Raw genomic sequence first — 20,803 nt, 5'->3', positions numbered from 1 at the left:
TAGTGGAATTGTAAGTAAGTCAAAAGTAATATTGTAAATCTCTTACAAGGACTCAACTTATTTTTTGAAATGCTTGTAGGGCACTCACAGTTTGGACTGTCACACCCTGGGAATGTGCTTCCTCTAATTTTCTGTAAAAGACAAGGTAGGAGCTCATCATTATTGACGTGGAACATAGCTGGGCTGTGTACACATGTACATATGTGTAGGAAAGTGTGCCTGCCTTCCTGACTGTCTGCTATTCATTTGGGCTAACCAAAGGGTAGACCCAACATTTCATTTATTTTGTGTCTTCTTGTTCCTTATTTCACAGATTCTTCATTTTGTTTATCATTAAGAATGATAATTTTTGTGCAAGTTTTTTTGGAAGACTTTTTTTTCTTATGGGAAGGGTGGAGGAAAGCATTCACCTTAGTAGCAATATGTGTGTGTGTGTGTGTGTGTGTGTGTTTGTGTGTGTGTACATGTGCCTCTATGGAGACCAGAGGGACATCACAATTGCTTTAACAAAATTTGTCTCTTTATTCCCTTTGTGTAGTACCCTCAGCATGAGATATGTGTGTGCCTGTGTGAGTGCAAGCTTCGAATTAGGTCAGAGGACAATCTTGGCTGTTGGTCCTCACCTTCCACCTTGAGACAGGGTTCTCTTTGTACCAGGCTAGTTAGCCTTGGAGCTTCCAGGAATTCTCCTGCTCCCCTACCCCCATAGACAAATGCTGTCAATCCAGGCTTTGCTTTTTTCCTTATGCTTTCCTCCCCCACTTTGCCTTTCCCTTCTTCTTTCCCTCCCTTCTTCTCTCCCTCCCTTCTTTCCTCTCTCTTTCTCTTCTATCCTCTGCCCTCCTTCCTTTCTTGTGCAGATGCTGGGACTGAACTCAGGTCCTCACACTTATTAGCAAACACTTCACCAATGAACCCCCTTCCCAAGCCCTTCCTTTGGGCTTTTTTTTTTTTTGTGTGTGTGTGCTGGTCTATCTCAAGGCTCAATTTTTTTCTCCTTCTCCTACCAAGGTTGCTGCTTTTCTTTTCCTGGGACTAAGTCCTCGTAGTGTGCTGAGTTTACCAGTTAATTCAGAAATTGTTGGTAGTTAGGAGCAGAAATATATCCCAAACAAGAAACTGTCTGTCTGTCTGTCTGTCTGTCTGTCTGTCTGTCTGTCTGTCTATCTATCTATCTATCTATCTATCTATCTATCTATCTATCTATCTCTGTATCTACCTCTGTATCTATCTGTCTCTGTATCTGTCTCTCTCTGTCTCTGTCTCTGTCTCTGTCTCTGTATCTGTATCTATATCTAGGTTCAAGTGACACAAGAGTTGTGGAATTGCTGTTGGATTTCAGTGAGCTGGATGCAGTCCCACAATCATTTTTTTTTTCCTCAGCTGCATGGGGTTTCCTCCCTCCCTGCTGGCCCTGAGCTCATCCAACTCCCCCTTGTGGTGTTGACAGACGTCACAGTTCCAACCTTAAATGTGACATACTTTAACATTTTTATTATTAATTAAATTTATTCATTTATTTTATGTCCCAACCAGATTTGCAGTTTCCCTCCCTCTTCTCCTCTCATTCCCTCCCCCGCCCCTTCCTCCCAATTTATTCCTCCTCTGCTTCTGCTCAGAAAGGGGCAGGCCTCCCATGGGTGCTAACAAAGCATAGCATATCAAGTTTGAGGTAGGACTAAGCTCCTCCCTTGTATTAAGACTGGGTATAGCAACTCATGATGAGGAATAGGTTCCCAGAAGCCAGCCAAAGTGTTAGGGACAGGTCCTGTTCCTCTAGTAGGAGTCCCACAGTAGATGAAGCTACACAACTGTCAAACATATTTAGAGGCCCTAGTCTCATGTAGGCTCTCTAGCTATTTAAAAATGTCGTTGCATTTTAAATTTTTATGATAACTGTATGTGTACAGCCGTGTCTATGGGAGGTCAGCAGACAGTTTGTAGGAATAAGTTCTCTCCTTCCTCCATGTGGGTCCTAGGGATAGAACACAGATCATCAGGCTTTGTAGCAAGCACCTTTACCTGCTGAACCATCTTGCTGGCCCTAAAATCTATCTTCAATGCACCGCACAGTGATAATCGCTATTGGGACGTGGATCTGTATTCTTCCCTCTTCCCCCAAAGTCTACTGGGATTGATGTTTTTTAAATCTAGATTTTAAACATTCACACCATGCTTGAGTGTGCATATGTCTATTATGTATGCTGTTAAAATGTTTTAAAATCATTAAATATTTTCAAAGTCATGATGCTGTTTTGGTGATTGTAAAATGTTCTGTAAGTCACTCAACAAATATCTCATTGTAGTCTTCACTATTTCTTCATTCCTTTTGTCATATTGAGCTTCCCTCTGATGAATACATTAACCCTTTTGTGCATCCATTGTTATTAAAAGCATCCTTTTGCAGAAGTTGGACTTTACAAGCCTGCCATGACTCTAGTAACTCCTTGTGGTTTGTTAGCTTTAGTTTGGGAATGGATTCATTTGAATATGTTTTGGTAGCTCAAAGGGGCACAAAACGATCAGCTTTCCACCTTTGTAACTGCCTTGCTGCCTTGCTCTTTGCAGGTTTTGAGATCCCTGGGATTCTAGGACTTTGTTCCTTCAACTCTCTTCTGGGTGGCTCTCTGCAGCACAAGCCATTGAACTCTAGATGGCGACGTTTCGTCACGTTTAAAGCCTGCTTTGCCAAGGACACAGAATGGCTACCAGTTTTAGTGACGGGATATACATCGATTGTACTAAAACTTAGAAGAGAGACAATGGAGAGAAGGTCACATAACTTTTGTCTATGAAGCATGTTTATTTAAGGCAGCGACTGGAGGAGTTCCATGTTGGCATCAGTTCTCTGTGACTCGTCCCTACACAAAGGTCGGTATTATAAGGATGAAGCTTGAAAAGACAGAAAAAAAAAATTCCCACCTACTAAGGTCTTATTTAGCTCTTCCCCTAGCACATTTGCTCTCTATTTTTGCAAACCAATTTGGCAGTGGACTGTCCTCAATTCCCCTATTTTTCACCAATTGTGTCTCTCCAAGGGAGGATGATACGATGATGAAAATGAGGAGGAGGAGGATGAGTGGTGATGATGATTAATTTTTAAAAATAACATTTAAGTTCTTCTTGGTATGTTAGAATGCAAACCTTCATTTGAGGAGAGGATTGGTGGTTTGTCTTATGCTACCACTGGCATTAACACACACACACACACACACACACACACACACACACACACACACACACACACTCCCTTGTCACTCTGTGGTTAGATTCTCAAGCATAAACATAACAGGACTTAAATTTGGATATGGAAATTCGTAAACATGGATGCTGTTGCTTTTTTGGCTCCAGGCTTCTTTAGGGTATTGAAGAATGCTTCAGATGGGCAAGCTGGGTAAGAATAATGCCACTCTTTTGGGAATGGCCATTCCAAGAAAATGCTACCAAGTCTTTGTTCAACTGCAGACAACTCTGCATTCTTTTGAGATTAAGCTCAACTCAAAAGCCTATTGCTCTGTGCAGCTCCTCCTGGTCCTTTTAAGTTCAAGGATAGTATCTTCTTCCTTGTGTCTCCAAACAAAATCAAATCATTGTTTCAAAAGCACTTGTTGGGTGTTAACTGTCTTTGAAGTACATCACAAAAGAGAGAAACCTAGTTTCTGCTTTTTATCATCCAGCAGTAAGTGGAACATCATTTATTAATAGTTTGGGTAAAAATCATGAAGGACAAGTACAGGTGTTTCAAATTGTTGCAGAATTTGAACATTTTTTTTTTACAGAATTTACAGCAAACTATCTGAGAAGCAATTAAGACTAGGAGCCACATGAGTTACTGGAGAAAGGTGAGACCGGATAGAAAAACACAGCGAATGCCCCCAGGAGAGGGACAGATCTGAAGGTGTGAAGCATGGCGGTGGGTAGTTATGGCTGCTGCCTACTGGATAGTTGCGTGCATTGAGCTGGAAGGATGCTCACAGCCTCTTGTTATATGGTAGAGTTTGAGTTTAAAAGAACACAAGAACTTGGTGGGATAATTTTACTTAGAGAAGACCAGAATGGTCTGGCAGATGTACCAAGAATGGTTTGGTGTATGGCTACTCGGAGGCTGGTTGGGAAGGCAGGCAATATCCAGACATATGATTTTGGTGTTGGTGGTGTTGGTGAAGGATATGGAAATGTAAGAGCAGAGAGAGCCAGGTGTTAGGAACTAGTTATATGTGGGGGGAGGATGGGAAGGGAGAGGGAGAAGGGGAGGGAGACCAAAAGAGGCTTCAAATTTCTGACTTCAGCACTTAGCTGATTTTATTATCTGGAAAAGGAAAGCTTCAGATACAAGTTCATGACGGCAGCTTTGGATAATGGGGCATTGATATTCTTGGGGAAAATTCAAATGGTCTTGTCAAAATTCAGATTAGGGGTCCAGAAGAGAGTTTTGGACAATGAGCTAGGACAGTGGTCCCCAGCTTGCAGTCCTGGGGCCAACTGTACTTCCAATGGGAACTTGTTAGAAATGTAAATTCTTTATTCCAGAGTTAGTGAATCAGGTGGGAAGTGAGGCCCCTTTGTTTTTGTAAGCTCCTTGGGAGGACTCTAGTTTGTCCTGAAGTTTAAAGGCTCCTAAAATATATAATCTTTAACATTTCTGGGATTTGTAGATCAGGATGAATAAACAGAAGAGTGATGACAAAGAATAAATGCTGTGTGAGCATGTGTGTGTGTGTATGTGTGTGTGTGTGTGTGTGTGTGTGTGTGTGTGTGTGTGTGTGTGTGTGTGTGTGTGTGTTGGTCATGGAAGCCAACCATAAGGGAAGTCCAAAAGTCAAATAAAATGCCAACAGAAAGGTGTCTATTGGCTTTGTAGTTGACAGTTGCAGGATATAGCAGTTTGAAGGGTCAGAGGAGCAAGTGTCTCAAAGCATTAGGATTAAATAATAATAGAAGATAGAGAAAAATGGCTGACATTTTTAGTTGATAAGCTTAGAACACAGAATGAAAGATGGACAGCAATTGACAGGGAATGCAATGTCGAATTTTAAAAAATGCCATATTTTTAGCATGAATGTGAAAAGATGCACATTCAACATGCATAGAACTCAGTTGTAAGATCCCAGTGGCCACAAGAACAGAGAGCAACAGGGAGAGAACTTCTCCCAGTACCTCAGCTGTCTTCTGCACACAGGGATGCCAGCCCAAGCCTGCTTACCACAGGATGCTGGAGAACAAGCCTGGCTTGTGATGACTCCCCCTGCCCCAGCACGTGATGAATCCTCTGCCCATGGGACCCATCAAGTCCCTGGTGACATTGGTTACTGTTCACCTGAGCAATTTACCTGAAAGGTATCTATATATCTTTGCCCTAGGAAGCTGGTGAGACTCAGACAGGGTCCTTGCTTCGATCTCCAGGGATACATCTAACTACCTTAAATTTATAATTGTAGCATTATTCTTCTCAATATTGATACAGTCAGTCCTAGGTCTAGGTCTATTAGAGAAAACATCATTGAACATGGGGTGGGCAAACAAGAGTTGTCCTGCTTAGGATGAAGGAAAAACTTTCTTTTTTAGTAATGCATTTGTATTTAAATGAAAAACAATCTTATTTTACATACCAATCCCAGTTCCCTCTCCCTTCTCTGTCCTCCCATACCCCCCATTCCACTCCCCATCCACTCCTCATGGGGGAATCACAAAAGTCTGTCACATCATTTCAGGCAGGGCCTAGACCCTACCCGGTGTATCTAGGCTAAAAGAATACCCTTCCATATGGAATAGGAGGAAAAGACTTTCATTCTGTGGGTTGGGTGCACTTTTTCACCGCTTCTATTGAATGAAAAAAGATATGTGTATCTGGACCCCAGACTGCTGTCTGGCAGGCCAGCACGGGACGGATCCAGATCACTGAACCTGGATGTCAATGAGGAGGCCTCTATGGGGCCCATGGTAGGGGATCAGCATTTTTCCCTGGTGTAAGAAGGGACTTTGAGAGCCCACCCCTCATGAAGGGATGCTCTCTTGGCCTGGACACATGGGGGAGGGCCTAGGCCTGGCCCAGGATGAGGTGGTGGACTTTGGGGAGCCCCCATGGAGGGCCTTACCCTTCCTTTGGGTGGGGGACTGGTGGGGGTTGGGGGGAGGGGAGGAGAGGGGGAGGGAGAAGGGATTGACATGGGAAGCAAGGTTGTTCCTAATTGGAACTAAGAAAAAAAAGGTATGTGTATCGTGGTCAATGCTGTTCATGGTGTTTGACTAACACTGAAGAACACAAGTCACTTTTAGGCAAAGGGAGCACAAAATGTTGCAAAAACAACTGCAGAGAAATAGTGGGAGCTGAGTTTTAGAAAATTCACCAGAGTCTTTGTAGTCTCTGCATTTTTGATGCTGATTGTGTTGGCCACTTTAGTTCAGATTTACTGTTCCGGAGGAGCTGGAAGCCTCTGGACATAGGTGGGTATCACTGTTCTGTGTACATCCATGAGGACATACATTCATATATGGGAAGCCACTTGCCAGATAGACATTTGAACCGTATCTGCTCAGTGTGAAGGATGATCCACTGAGTGAATGCCCCGGGCTCAGTCTCAACACACAAAGCTTCTCACTGTACACATTCATTGTACCAGATACAGAGTTAAGTAGGGGCATTTTCACACAAATATGTATTGTACACTGAAGATATTTTCCATACTCACCCTTCTCTTCCCCCTCCTCATCCCCGTTAGTCCTTTTTCTCCTATACATTTTTATTTCTACTCCCATGTCACGAATACACATAGAACTTTTTGGATATAAACTCTGGAAACACATATAAGAAAATTGATTCACCTAATAGGAGTGACTGACTACATTTTCCTACAAAGGAATTACTCTTTAGAGCTGAAAATTTCTATTACATATATATATATATATATATATTATATTTCCTGTATAATATATGTTCCATATATATGTATTGGTAATGACTTCTTGGTAATGACACACACATGCACGTACACACATGTATCTTTTTCTCTCTGAAGGCTGTCTCTCCTCTACAAAGTGCTGGTCTGTTTTTATCAGAGGCATAGCATAAAAACCTCAAATGATAGACTGAGGTAAGGTAACTAATGAGTCCTTTGAAATCCGTGGGCTGCACCAAGGGAAAGCAAGGCAAATTAAGCTCCCTAGAGTTAGCCACAGATGAGAGTCATTTCAGATCTCAGATCCAAGGGAAAGATAAGAGAGGAGGCGGGAGAAGCTAAGAGACACTGGGGAGAGATGAAGCTGCCTCTTGAGAGGTGTTACTCTGTAGAGACAGGTTCTTCAGAGGACACTAGCAAATCCAAGCCACAGCCAGTTCACAAGGGAGCCAGGGCCAGAAATACTGTAATTGCCTAATTTGTTCATGCTCATTCTCCCAGTGTTAAGAAGTCAGAAGGCAAAGGGGCTGAAAGATGTAGTCCACAAGGCAGGTGGAGAAGCAGACATGATGCTGGAAGCATCAACAGGAGATTCCTCTGCATAAGAAGCCTGTCATTTCCCGCCAGTTTCCCAGTATTACAGATTGGTTAAACTGGGAAATGGGCCCTGAGGAAACTGGTTCACAAGCCATCCAATATCAGGTAATTAGGCAATAAATATCTGTGAAAGGAAGTATAGCTGAACACAGAAGATGAGCTGTAATGCCATAATATAATCACATTACATATACAATGCCATACGAAAAAAGGCCCCCAGTCAGTCTCATGGGCCTGGGCTGACTCTTCAGAATTCTCCAGAGTGGAGGTCTAGGTATTTTGTCCATCAGTCATCCATGAAGACGGAATACTGAAGCAGCATTTCAACAGTCCCTGATGCTTCCTTGTCTGCTGTATAGTTGCTTAAGTCTCTTTGGGACTAGACTGTGATGTTTATTCCTGGTGAAGGTATTGAATTCTTCCTCCCGGAGGCCTGGTGTCTCATTATTCTAGAACCCGGCTCAGGTCTGAGATGGTGGAGGAGTCTTGAGATTCCTGGGTAGCCAGCTTGGGCTTCCTCTGATAGTACAGCCAGAGAACCTCTGTGAGCTGGCCATCTTGCATACTCTCAGGGGCGCTCTTCCCTAGGGACCATCTCCACAGGCCAGGCCCTTTCTTGTCACCATTTTGTTGCCACTAATTACAATAATTTACATGCCTGGTTCAGTGCTGAGTAACATGGCTTCCACTTTTCCAAAGATGTAGCATGCTTTTAGTATTGGTAAGCCTCTTGAATCATTTCCTGCATCTTTTACACTTGGCGATGGCCTATGTGGAGAAGTTGTTACCAAGCCATTGCCCCTCAAATGAGAAATTTCTTATTGATTTATTATCATATAACTTTCCTACAAAACAAAGTAATCTGGAAATTTTTCTGGCCCTACGGTGTAGGGGAACCTGCATCTCTCCTGTTTTTGCATTATGGTAATTATGGTTTTATTATCTCACTGTGGGCCATACCCTACTCATGTTTTGACAGGTCATCCTATCCACATGTTTGCACCATTTCCAAGAGTCCTTGTCAAAGTATCAAGTGCTGTGTCATAACAAGCTACTCTCATATTAATAGATGCATATCCAAATTTGGTTTATCCATCTGGGTCTAGAACACTCAAAATCAAGTCCCATTTCTAGCTTTTTGGATACTTTTGCATCATGTAGTTACTTCAAGATAAACCCCCTTCCACCTTTTTCAACTAAGTCATGTGTGTGACTTAACCATATTTATTGGCTAAGTGGACAGGAAGGAAAGTGGGGGCAAATCCTGAGAGGGCACACCTTCTTCTGAGTGGACAGGATCTCTGCCACAATCCTTAAGCAAAACAGAATGACATGCCATAACCGAGAGGGGTTGGGCCACTTTCACAGGCCCAGAGTTGCATCAGTCTGGAGACTCAAGATCTTGTAGTCCATTAACCTAGATGACCCCATCCCATGTGTCCACATCCTGTTCTTTTCTAACCAATACTTTGATTATGGGACTGCTGAATTGTCTTCTTTGGATTTAATCCTCTATAGACCCTGGTTGTTCTCCTGATGGGTTCACAGCCTTTTCTGCTCTTCTTTCAAGGCGATAAGAATCTATTTTGCCACCAACTATTCTGCCTTTTATATTTAGCCATTGTCAATTTATTCATCTCAGCTTTTTGTGATCTCTTTTCTGGTGTATCAACAGATGGCAGCAGCCACCGAATTCTGCTGTCCTTATGGTTGCTATTTCCCCACTCTTTCCTCAAAATCTATGCATCCCAGCCACTTCAGTTCCAGTCATTACACTGTTCCCTGGGGCATAAAGTGACAGACATTTGTCCAAATCTTTCTAAAGCCTATTTTGTATTCCAGATACTGTTCCAGAGTATAAGAAGGGAGTCACATACACAACATACAGAAAGTACTGCCCTCAAGAATCATTAATAAAATACATACAGAGAGTACTGTCCTCACATTGTTCACACATCTCACCCTTTCGGGCTGGACAGTCAGTCAGAAATTCTCACCTTGCCACTTGTGCATCGACATCACTCCTTATACTGAGGAGTTGCAAAGTGACCTCCCTGGAAAGTTAATGATAAAAAAGGGGGAATCCAGGAGGTTTATTAGTTTATTAGAGGTGATGGTCTTGGGTTTGATTCTTGTGGACAAAATAGAGAAAGGGAAAGAGGGAGGGAAATATGAAAGAAAAGAAAGGTAGAGGGGACAGGAGAGAGAGAGAGAAAGAGAGAGGGAGAGAGAGAGAGAGAGAGAGAGAGAGAGAGAGAGAGAGAGAGAGAGAGAGAGAGAGAGAGAAAGAGAGAGAAGAGAGAAGAGAAAGACTCAACTGATGATCTCTGATAATAATATGGTTCTTCTAGGGACCTGGATGGGACCGCGCTGATCAGTCTTTGCACACTGATCAGTCTTTGGGTAATGGGGATGTCCTCAAGACTTAGGAGACCCCCTTCCCTGCAGCTTATTCAATCTCCAAAGCAGGCTGACTGCAGTACTTGTCTTTCATTCTTGAGGGAGGATCTGAGTGGTGAGTGGTCCATTGGAACATCTTTTCCATCCAAACACATCTCACTCAGGGGTGAGCAAGTGAGCTGGAGTGAGAACAAGAAATGATGAGGGATCATAAGGGTGAGAAAGCTTGGGATATGAATGACATGGAGACAGTACTTTCTGTATGTCGTGTGTATGTCTCCGTTCTTAGCACCTGTAACAGTGCTCAGCATGCAGAATACTCTCTAGAAATACTTGAACAAATGTCTGTCACTGTTGGATCCACAGATCCTGACATGCTGTGGAGTGTGTTTTCATCCTTTTTAGTTAGAGACTATTTCTTCTGAGTAAGGCATTTCCATTGGCATAGTCTGGCCAATTATTAGTTGGCCAGATTAGTTATAAAATTAATACTATTGAATTTTGATGTTAATTTTAGTGTTTATCAAGTAGTGTTAAACCAGAAAAAAAAATTCTCTCTCTTTTTGATGTACATTCACATGAACAAGACAGTTTTGTTCCTAACTCATATTTTTTTCTGGACATGTACTGGGTAACAAAATTGGTGTATATGTGTCTGTTTTTATACGTAGATCTGGTGATAGATCCTTGATGGAAAGTACTCACTTTGCCTGAGGCATTAAAGTCTCTGACCTGTGTAGAATTGGGTTTTTTTTTTTGGGGGGGGGAGCCAAATAATAGCATCATTTAAAGAGTGATTTAAAGAGAGGATACATACACAAACCATCATAGAACATATTTCCTTGCCAGATATTGTCAAATAAAAATGAATTAGAGTAAGAAAGCTAAAATTACTTAGAAACCAATATTTTAAAAATTCCTTCCTAAATATGTTACTAAAAACAAACCACACATACCTATGTACATTATTTTTCATCATTACAGTGCCATATAAAGATGTATATTATTTGAAAACACATAATGTCGAATTCTGGCAGTTCACAGATTTGTTCACTCCCATTCTTGTGGAATTAAAAACTTTAATGGATAACAGAATTCATAAATATAGTATAGCAATGGGGCACACCTGATTGGGAATGTACTCCTTTGTATGTTTATCTTATTGATTATTGAATAAAATACTGTTTGGCCAATGAGACAGCAAGTTAGACAAGACTAGGAGTCAAAGAGGATTCTGGGAAATGTAGTAGACAAGTGGTGATCCAGGCAGGAAGTGACATAACAAGGAGACTCATTTAAGCAAAGGAAACCGCAAGTGTCCCGTTTTCCCCTCCATTCTTCCTCCAGCAGCGCAATGTGATCCACTGGCAAGGAGGGACACCAATAAGGCATCTGATAAGATAAGTCTTATAAAATATGTAGATTTATGATAATTGAGACTGAGCTAACAGATGAGAATCCTAGTCATTGGCCAAGTAGCATTGTACCTAATACAAGTCTCTCTGTGCATTAATTGGGGCCTTAACTTGGGCAGGTGACTGGTGTAGAGCCCACACGTGGCGGTTGGGCTCTGCAGGGCTCAGCGGCTTTTGGCAGAAAGATTTATCGTAACATACACCTCCAGGCTACATTAGTCAGGTAGGGAGCCATCATATCTGGGGTTGGTGCTGATGTAGCTGGCATTGTGCAAAATGTCTCCCTGTTTTCCTGGGGGATGCTCATGACTACCTCATAGCTGCCTTCATACCCATGTCCTTGTTCCCCTTCAGTAGCATGTCTGCTAGACCCTCTGAAAAGCATTATTCACTGCTTTAGTTTACTGAATCCAGTGACATCCGCCACTGATAATCCTCATGAGGAGAGCCTTCCCAGTCCAGTGCCCTCACTCTCTTACTTTGGGTACATGCTTTTATATGAAATAACTGCCTCCCAATATTCCATAGCAAAGAAATATGAAAATGTGAGCAGCCACAGCTAGTGTGTCTCCCCGAATCTCTACTGTCTCAGGCTTTTAGATCATGCCTTCACCTGTTTTACCATGTTCTGCCCCACCTCTGCTGTGGCTGACCTGACGGCATTCCCAACACCTCACATTTCAGATCAAATACTCCACTCTGTGTCTGTGGAACCTCCTGAATTTCTCAAGCCAGCAGAATTCACTGTGTGTACTTATTTCTCATTCTCCTCTGCCCCTCTCTGGATCCTATGTGTATTTTTTTGTATACACTTCTGGTATGGGAATTATTTTCCTTCCAAAATTGAAGCTTTGTTAGAGTCTAGATATGTGAGGGATTAATAAAGGCCTTAATTTGTTTATTGAAAATCAATTTTCCATACAATATATTCTTCTTATGGTTTCCTCTTCACCCAGCTCCTTTCAGATCCTCCCTATTTCCCCATTCACACAAATCCACACCATTTCTTTCCCTCTCTCATTAGACTACAAATGATCATTTAGAAACTAAAATAAAATAAGATTAAAGAAAAACAACAGAATAGGACAAAACAAACAGGAAAAGAGCCAAAGAAAAACCCTAAGAAACACAGATACTGAGACACACACATCCACACACACAGCAATCCCATTAAAAACAAAATTGAAAAAAAAAATGAAATTGGAAGCCAAAGTCTGTCACATCCTTTCAGGGAGGGCCTAGGCCCTCTTTCGAGTATCTGGGCTGGAATAGTATCCCTCCATAGAGTGCTTGGACAAAGCATTAATACTCACACTTTGCAACCCATTGCAGAGCACCTTGCACACTTCTTGGTTGAATAAGTGAATGCAAAAAATAGAAGTTCTGGGAACTGGAGCATGGGAAGAGACAGTTGGGTGCAAATAGCCATTTCATGGGATAAAAACTCAGGACAAGTGGCTTATTTCCCCATGGGCACAGATTAGATGGTCTATGGGAATTCCCTTTCCCTGTGAGGAAGGGTAGTTGCTCCTGCTTGTAGCCTTGCTGCCCACTACTCGAAAATAGAACAGGAATCCCCTTTCTGTAATAGGCCATATGCGTCATGGACGAGGCACCAAGCAGCAGGTTTGGCTGTCATCCAAGACCCCCCCCCCCAGGCTGATCCACTGGGAATTTATAAATACCCACTCAGAGCAGAATCCATCCTTTGCCTTCCAAGTTGACAACAGAGCAGAAAAATTCTTGCTTGTTTCCCAGGAGCCCCATCAAATACCTTCAGAGCACCCGCTTACCCTTCAGGCTCTGTTGGGTGTTTACAGTTGTAGGCACCTTTGCCTTCACCCTCCTGTGGAAATATTTCCACCAGGAGACATTGCTTCCATTCTCCTTGCAGGCCCTTGAGTCGTGTATAGATCCCAAAAGCAAAAGAAGTTCAGACCCCTCCAGGCTCTCACGAAGTTAGAGTCCCCTGACTGCCTACATTTACTAGGTAACTAAGAGGCAAGAATTGGTACAGGAGAACAAGCAAGGAAATGACACTCCTTGAAAAGTAGTCATCCTACCTTGGTTGTCATCCTAGAGCCTTCGTCCAGTAGCTGATCGATGAAGAAGCAGGCACCCACAGCTAAACACTGAGCCACACTCCTGGAATCCAGTTGTAGTGAGGGAGGAGGGATGAACAAAGGAGCCAAGATCCAAGATTATGCTGGAGAAACCCATAGTAACAGTTGACCTGACCTAGTGAGGGAAAAGAGACCCTAGTCATAATGCTGGGGAACCAGCATTGGGCTGAACCAAGCCCTCTGAATGTGGGTGCCAGCTAGAGACCTGGGCAGTCTATGGGACCTCTAACAGTGGAGCCAGCGTTTATCCCTAGTGCACAAATGGACTTTGGGAGCCCATTCCCTATGGAGGGATACTATTCCAGCCCAGATACACGAAAGAGGGCCTAGGCCCTCCCTGAAAGGATGTGACAGACTTTGATGATCCCCTGTGGAAGGCCTCGCTATTCTTAGAGAATGGGTGGGGGTTGGGTTGGGGTGTGGGTTATGGGAGGATAGGAGGGAGAGAGAACTAGGATTGATATGTAAAATAAGAAATATAAAGAAATAAAAAAAGAAAAGTACAGCTATCTAGGATAGGAAAACTCAAAGGGCTTCAAGAGGTTACATTCTCTGTACAGTTCACACCGGGTCACTGCTGGAATTCTACCAGCAATGACAGAGTGGCCATGTGAGACGAGACAAGAAGTTCTTTTTTCTTCCAAGGCAATGTTTTTCTCTCAGCATCTTTGAAGGGAGCAGTGCATCTCCCTAGGCCTCTCTTTGTCTTCACTTCTAACGACCTCATTGTGACACATGTCCTCTCAGATCTGACATGGAGGTGCCCAAGGCCTTTCCTGAGGGATTTGTCTGTGGTTTGTGGGATAGTTGTCCAGGTGATTTTAGCTAGATTCTATGTAGGTCAGGGAAGAAGTGCTAGCCTAGTATTTGCTCCATCCTGCCTTGGGTCACATTTAGTTACCATTCCAGCCGGATGGAGCTGTTAATTAGCAGACATTTTTACCATCATCCCACCATCAGATTGGATTTTCCTGCTCAGTTTAAATTAAAAGCAGCTCTTCTCTCTTCCTGTATTATTTTAAATGAACACAAATCAGAATGACCTGGACCCTTGGAATAATACTAGCTTCCCTTTATGATAAAAGATGAGAACTGGAAAGCTGACATTTCTCCTTAATTCTAAGAAGCCTTTATCGGAAATGCCACTGCAGCCATGGCTGAGGTGCCAGTCGGCAGCACAGGCAGTGTCTTAACAGGCACAAGGTCCTGGGTTTGATTGGTACTTCGAACTAAAGAAAACCCAGACCATGTGACAATAAAAGAGTTACTACAATCATGAACTTTGTTTTGGAATTTACAATAAAATATAGAAATGAGAATGTGCTGAGGTGGTGGGCAACTGTGAGCTGTTGTGTGGGCAAGTTCAATAGATATGGAATGAAAAGGTTTTATGTTACACGTCTCTGAGTGAGTCAGGAAGATGCCTAGTCCTGTATTTTACATAGAACTGCACCTGATCAAATTGTTGAAACATTAATATTGAGCCTGAAGCCACGCAATTGATTCTTGACACTTTTTAATTAATTTTTTTTTTCAGTGTCATTTTGATGACTAATTTCTACTATGCTCACTGGATCAGAAACTCAACATTATTAACCGAGTCATTAAGATTTGCTTATTGGTTTGATCAACTCAAAATTGCACTCGGTGCATAAACATATTGAAAGGAAGGCTCCTGCAATGTTCCCCATGTACAAACAGGAATGGACTGACTTCAGTGATCCTTTGCAACTTAAAATGTTATTAATAACTGAGATCTTTTATAGAGCGTATCAGTGATGAATTGAGATTTAGGGATCTTGGAGGGGTCTATGTTTAGTTTCTTTAATGGGTTTAAATACACCCACAAAGCACATTATAAATAACTCACAGATACATTGGTGGCGTCCTTTATCATCAAGGTTGAGCAATCCCTTCGCTATGGGAAACACCTCATCCCTGGCTTTGTGGGCACCCATTCATTGTTGTGGCCATGCTGTGGTTTGTGGGATAGTTGTGGGATAGTTTGTGGGATGCTGCCTTCATTTGTTTGGATGAGAGCATGTGATACAAAGTCCATAGCATTCTTTATCTGGCTATCTATAGTTGTGTGATGTTTTAAGCTCTACTTTATTATTTTGCCATCTGTTTTGCTTTGTCTGTATAGCAGTGCAAAGATACATGGCCTTTTTGTGTAACTTGCTCACAGTAGCTACTGCCTACAGAATTTACTTGGTGCAGATGTGGACTAGCTTGTTAAGTCATTATTTTTGGAGTAGGTGGTCTGTGTGTGTGTGTGTGTGTGTGTGTGTGTGTGTGTGTGTGTGTGTGTGTGTGTATGTGTGTGTGAACAAGTGTGTATGAGACTTTCCAACAGAGTACATCTAAAGCAGTCTCTCCCAGTCCTGAAAACCTGACTCCCTAGTTTATTTTTGTCTTGCTTTCTCAGTTTACCCAACTGTTGCCAGGAGTTGGAATGATCCATTTATTACTTTGTGGGGTTCTCTCCTGGCTCAGTTCATGGGTGATGTTTGTGCTTTACAAACTAATGCAAATGACCTCCCTAGAGATAAGCAAGGGGATATCACTCTAGACAACTGGCTGTGCTTCACTGACAACTGCAGCCAAATCCCTTGCCTGTTAATTGTATGAAGTTCTTGACTCCTCAATTGAAGGTGGAATTCATTCCCTGACCATCTGATTGCAAGCAACTGCTAGAAGAGGAGGACAGAAACACACAAGCATGTGTGCACACACTCCAGTGACCACTTAGCGTATCAGACACTATTATGTTTCACAATAGTTAATTCCTCACATTCTTGTCATTTCTGCCCGAATAATAGGGGGTTAAAATAGAGTCAGAAGTTTAGAGGTCATAAAGAAAATAGAAGGTAGAGGTAGGAAAGGATAACACTTCTAATTTGAGGGAAATTTAGGTAGTTTACAGTTTCTGGCTATTATGAATAAAGCAGCTGTGAACATAGTTGAGTAAGTGTTTGTGTGGTAGGATGTAGTGTCCTTTGGGTATATGCCCAGGAGTGGGTGTTGAATTGATTGATTCCTGATTTTCTGAAAAAGGGCCATATTGATTTCCAGAGTGGCTGTACAAGTTTGCATACCCACCCACAATGGAGGAGTGTTCCTCTTACTACACATCCTCTCCAGTATGAGTTGTCGTGTTTTGAACTTAGCCATTTTGACAGGTGTAAGATCTCAGAGTTGTTTTGATTTGCATTTTCCAAATGGCTAAGGATGTTGAACATTTAAGTGTTTCTTGGCCATTTAAACTTCCTCTGTGTGCATATCCACATATGCATATGGATGGGCCAAGAGAGCATGACAGGCACAGGGTGAAACTGGTTACTTGGCCGGGTCTTCACCTAGCTGCAGGCCAGTAAAGCACGCACTCCTCATGGAAAGCATGACCGAGTTCTAAGAGGTGGCGCCACGTTGTCATTAGGATGGTCTACTTGGATGAGGGTGAGTTAGATTCAGACTGCCACTTGTTCACTGCAACAATATGGATGCATAACTTCTTGGTGTCCTCGTTTCTAAAATGGGCAAAGCCTTATTCTTAGCACAGTGCTTTACATGTGGTGAATATGAATAAAATGTACTTGTTATAACAGATTCAATAGAGAAACAAAACCCCATGGATATTATTTTTCTATATATGGAATAAAACTTTTTTTGTGTATTTATAACATTTAACTTTGTGTGTGTGCGTATTTACGTGCATGCGTGTGTGTGTGTGTGTGTGTGTGTGTGTGTGTGTGTGTGTGTGTGTATAGCATTTATAAGCATGTGCTGTGGAGGCTAGAGATCAATGTCAGGTGTCTTTTCCTGCTCCATTCCACCTTATGTTTTTGAGATAGAGAGACAGTGAGGCTTCTCACTAAATGTGGAGCTCATCATTTTGGATGAACTGGCTGGCCAGCAAGTCCCCAGGACCTACTTACTTCTGCATATTCCTAGTGCTGTGTTTACAGACATGTGCTGATGCATTCTGTTTTAATGTGGGTCAGGGGATCTCAACTAGAGTCTTCATGCTTTCACTGCAAGCAATTTTTCCCCCACTGGACTATCTCCCCAGCTCAGTCATTTCAGAAGGGACATTGCTGTCTGCTATGACTGCCTTTATGAGCAAGCAGGGAGTGGGAGGTCAAGATCATGATTGGGAAAAGCACAGAGACAACCGACCCCAGCTAGCAGTAGCTCATGGACTCTGGACTGACACTTGGGGAACCTGCATGGGACTAAACTAGGCCCTTTGAATGTGGGTGATGGTTATGTGGCTTGATGTGTTTGGGGAGGAGGGGCTGGCAGTGGAACCAGGACTTATCTAGGGTACATGAACTGGCTTTTTGGAGTCCACTAACTATGGTGGGATACCTTGCCCAGCTTGATTCAGGGGGTAGGGGTTTGGCCCTGCCTCAGCTTGGTATCCCAGACTTTGTCGACTCCCCAAGGGAGGCCTTATCCCCTCTGAGGAGTAGATGGGGGTGGGGGATGTGGGGAGATAGGAGAAGGGGAGGAAGGGAGAACTGGGGTTGGAATGTAAAAATAACAATAAAAGAAACTGAAAAAATGTGAAAGAGGAGGGCTGAGGTTAGGGGTCAGATCTTGGGCCCTGCCTGGGCTCTGCTGAAAAGTAAGTACAAACAAACTGACAAGTTTCACTTCTCCTGGCTCTTGTCCTGACTTGCAAGAGAGTGAGTGGTTTGATGATGGGGCTCTATATCTATTGGTGGGAACCAACCTACTGATTGGTTTCCCAGGACCAGAGTTTGCAAAGTGCAGTGAGTGGTTCTGCCCCTGTTGGAGCCTGGGGTGGCTGAGAGGTTGGGCTCAGCAGCTTGGTTCTTCCATAGTCCAGTTAGTCTTCTCGTGTTCCAAGTTTTCTCTCCCATCTATGTCTCTCTGTATCCTATGAAAAAGAGGAAGAACTTCCACAAATAGGAGGTATCCAGCCATGCCTCAGGGACTATTAGAGAGGGAGGGATGAAATGATTTTAGAAAAACTGGTCACCTGATACTGGGGGCTGGACAATCAAGCTGCTCAGGCATGCCCCCAGGGGAACTCTTTTTTTCTTTTCTTTTCTTTCTTTTTTTTTTTTTCCCAGACAGGGTTTCTCTGTGGCTTTGAAGGCTGTCCTGGAACTAGCTCTTTTAGACCAGACTGGTCTCAAACTCACAGAGATCCGCCTGCCTCTGCCTCCTGAGTGCTGGGACTAAAGACATACAGCACCAATGTCCGGCAAGGGAGCTCTTAGTACCTTTAGTACCTGATAGTTTTTGCTTCACATTCATTCACTCAAGTAAATAATCCTAAAGACTCTGAGTCAGATGGAATACTTTTTCACCAGCAGTGAAGTGCTTGTTTATTAGGAGAAGGCAAACCTGTCAGAGATAAGATTTATGACCAGTTAGGAAACTGGCTTTATAATGGAAAAAATGGCTTCAGCTGTGTTATGGCCCAGAATCTATTGGAATGTGGAGATGGTTGATTACAGCCTGGGACTGGGATCTAGCAGTTCAAGGCAGGAAAGCTGTCAACCAGTGCTTGACTTCCTCGTTGAGTAGGTGCTCTCTGTAGCGAGGAAGTCCATTTGTTCAAGGTATTAGAGGTGGTGCTATGGTGCTGGCCGGCTGCCCCATCAAGTTCTACGGGAGGGACATAAATGTGGGAAGAAGGCCCCAATAAAGCTGTTTTCTCCTTCTGTCTTCCTTGGAATATTTTTTCTTTTTTAATGATAAGGTCTGATTTGTCAACCAATAAGTAAATACATAAATGAGGAAGGTGAGGCTTTCTTCCTTCACAATTAAGGAAATCCAACTTAGTGGGATATGTGTGCAGGTTCTTCAGAACAACACACCCTGTGGAAGGGGAAGCGGAAGAGGAAGAAGTGGAAGCCTTCACGTTTGGGTGATAGTTTTAGACTCACATAAGCTAGCATGGGATCTTTAGGGGCGTCAAGCTTTGAACAGATTGTTGACCTTCCCTTTTGTCAAGTAATTAAAAACTACAATAGGAAAAATTCTTGACCAAAATATAAGTAAAAAATACCTAAGTAAAGCAAACAGTTGTGATTCCTTAGAAGATTGATGCTGACATTTGTGGAGTGACCAGTGAGCAGCCAATAGAGCTAGGGTTTTCTTTATTTAGACACACCAGTCAAGTGCAGGCCAAATCAAGAGGGAGGGAGCTGGAACCAGCGCTGGTAGCTGGGGGAGCAGCAGAGAGCGCACACCCGTCTACCGACCCCTTAAGAAGCCCTTCTATGTCAGCCTAACTCTAATGAGTTATGTCTAGTCCATGTTAGATGAGATTTGCTTGATTGAAGATCTAGGTTGAAATCCTCAACTTGATTGAAGTCAGTATTCGAGGTTTTGGTTAGAGTGTCAGTCCAAATGGAGTGAGTTGAATCCAGTGCAGTTGGAGAGGTGTGGTCCAATTTTTTTCCGGAGCATGCAGGGATTGTTGTCAGGCAGGTCCTCATTGGCTGTATGGGACTCAAACATAAGTGTCATCAGAGAAATGTTCATTTGTACATGTATGTGTATTGGGAAAGGCAATCCTTGAAAAATGACAATGATGAGAAGGTGTAGGCCTTGAAAGAAAGAGCCAAGAAAAGACAAAGATAGTCCTCTTAATTTATTTTGTATTATAGCAATTGGCTTCTTGATATAACATAGAAACTTTAAAATTTTGTTAAATAACATGCTTGGATTTTAGGGTAGAAAAGCCAAATCCAACTCTAAATCCAGCATCGATTTAATTGAATAGGGACTAGGAAATGAAGAGAAATAGAGCTATTTGAGAGACAGCTGTAAATTTTACCGCATGGCATGTTCCTTTTGTTTGATGGTTATAGCTACGTTCTTTCTTTAAGAATCTACACATACAGTGTCCTTTGACTTCCGGAGGTGGGTTTTCCTGTGAGGATAAAAACAAAGCACTTCCCATCCTTTGGGAGGTTTTTATTTAGTTTATGAGATATATCTCAGTAAATACCTGTCAGTTGTCTTTGTTGAGAGGGTTGTCTTTTTTTAATTCGAATCTTGATTAATTTTGATGGTATCTAAAGATTTTCTTCTCCTGTGGAAAGCCACATGTGGAGTGACCAGTGAGCAGCCAATAGAGCTAGGGTTTTCTTTATTTAGACACACCAGTCAAATGCAGGCCAAAGCGAGAGGGAGGGAGCTGGAACCAGCACCGGGAGCTGGGGGAGCAGCACACCCATCTGTCAACCCCTTAAGAAGCCCTTCTATGTCAGCCTAAGACTTCCCCCTACCCCACCCTCACGGGCATGTTCCAGCACTCCTGTCTGGGTACCTGGGGCGGAACTAGAGTCTCCCTACAGACATTATTTTTTTTTTTGAATCTTAAATA

The sequence above is a fragment of the Cricetulus griseus genome, chromosome 5, assembly GCF_003668045.3.
Source record: "Cricetulus griseus strain 17A/GY chromosome 5, alternate assembly CriGri-PICRH-1.0, whole genome shotgun sequence".
Lineage (NCBI taxonomy): Eukaryota > Metazoa > Chordata > Mammalia > Rodentia > Cricetidae > Cricetulus > Cricetulus griseus.
Note: the sequence above shows the minus strand (reverse complement) of the source record.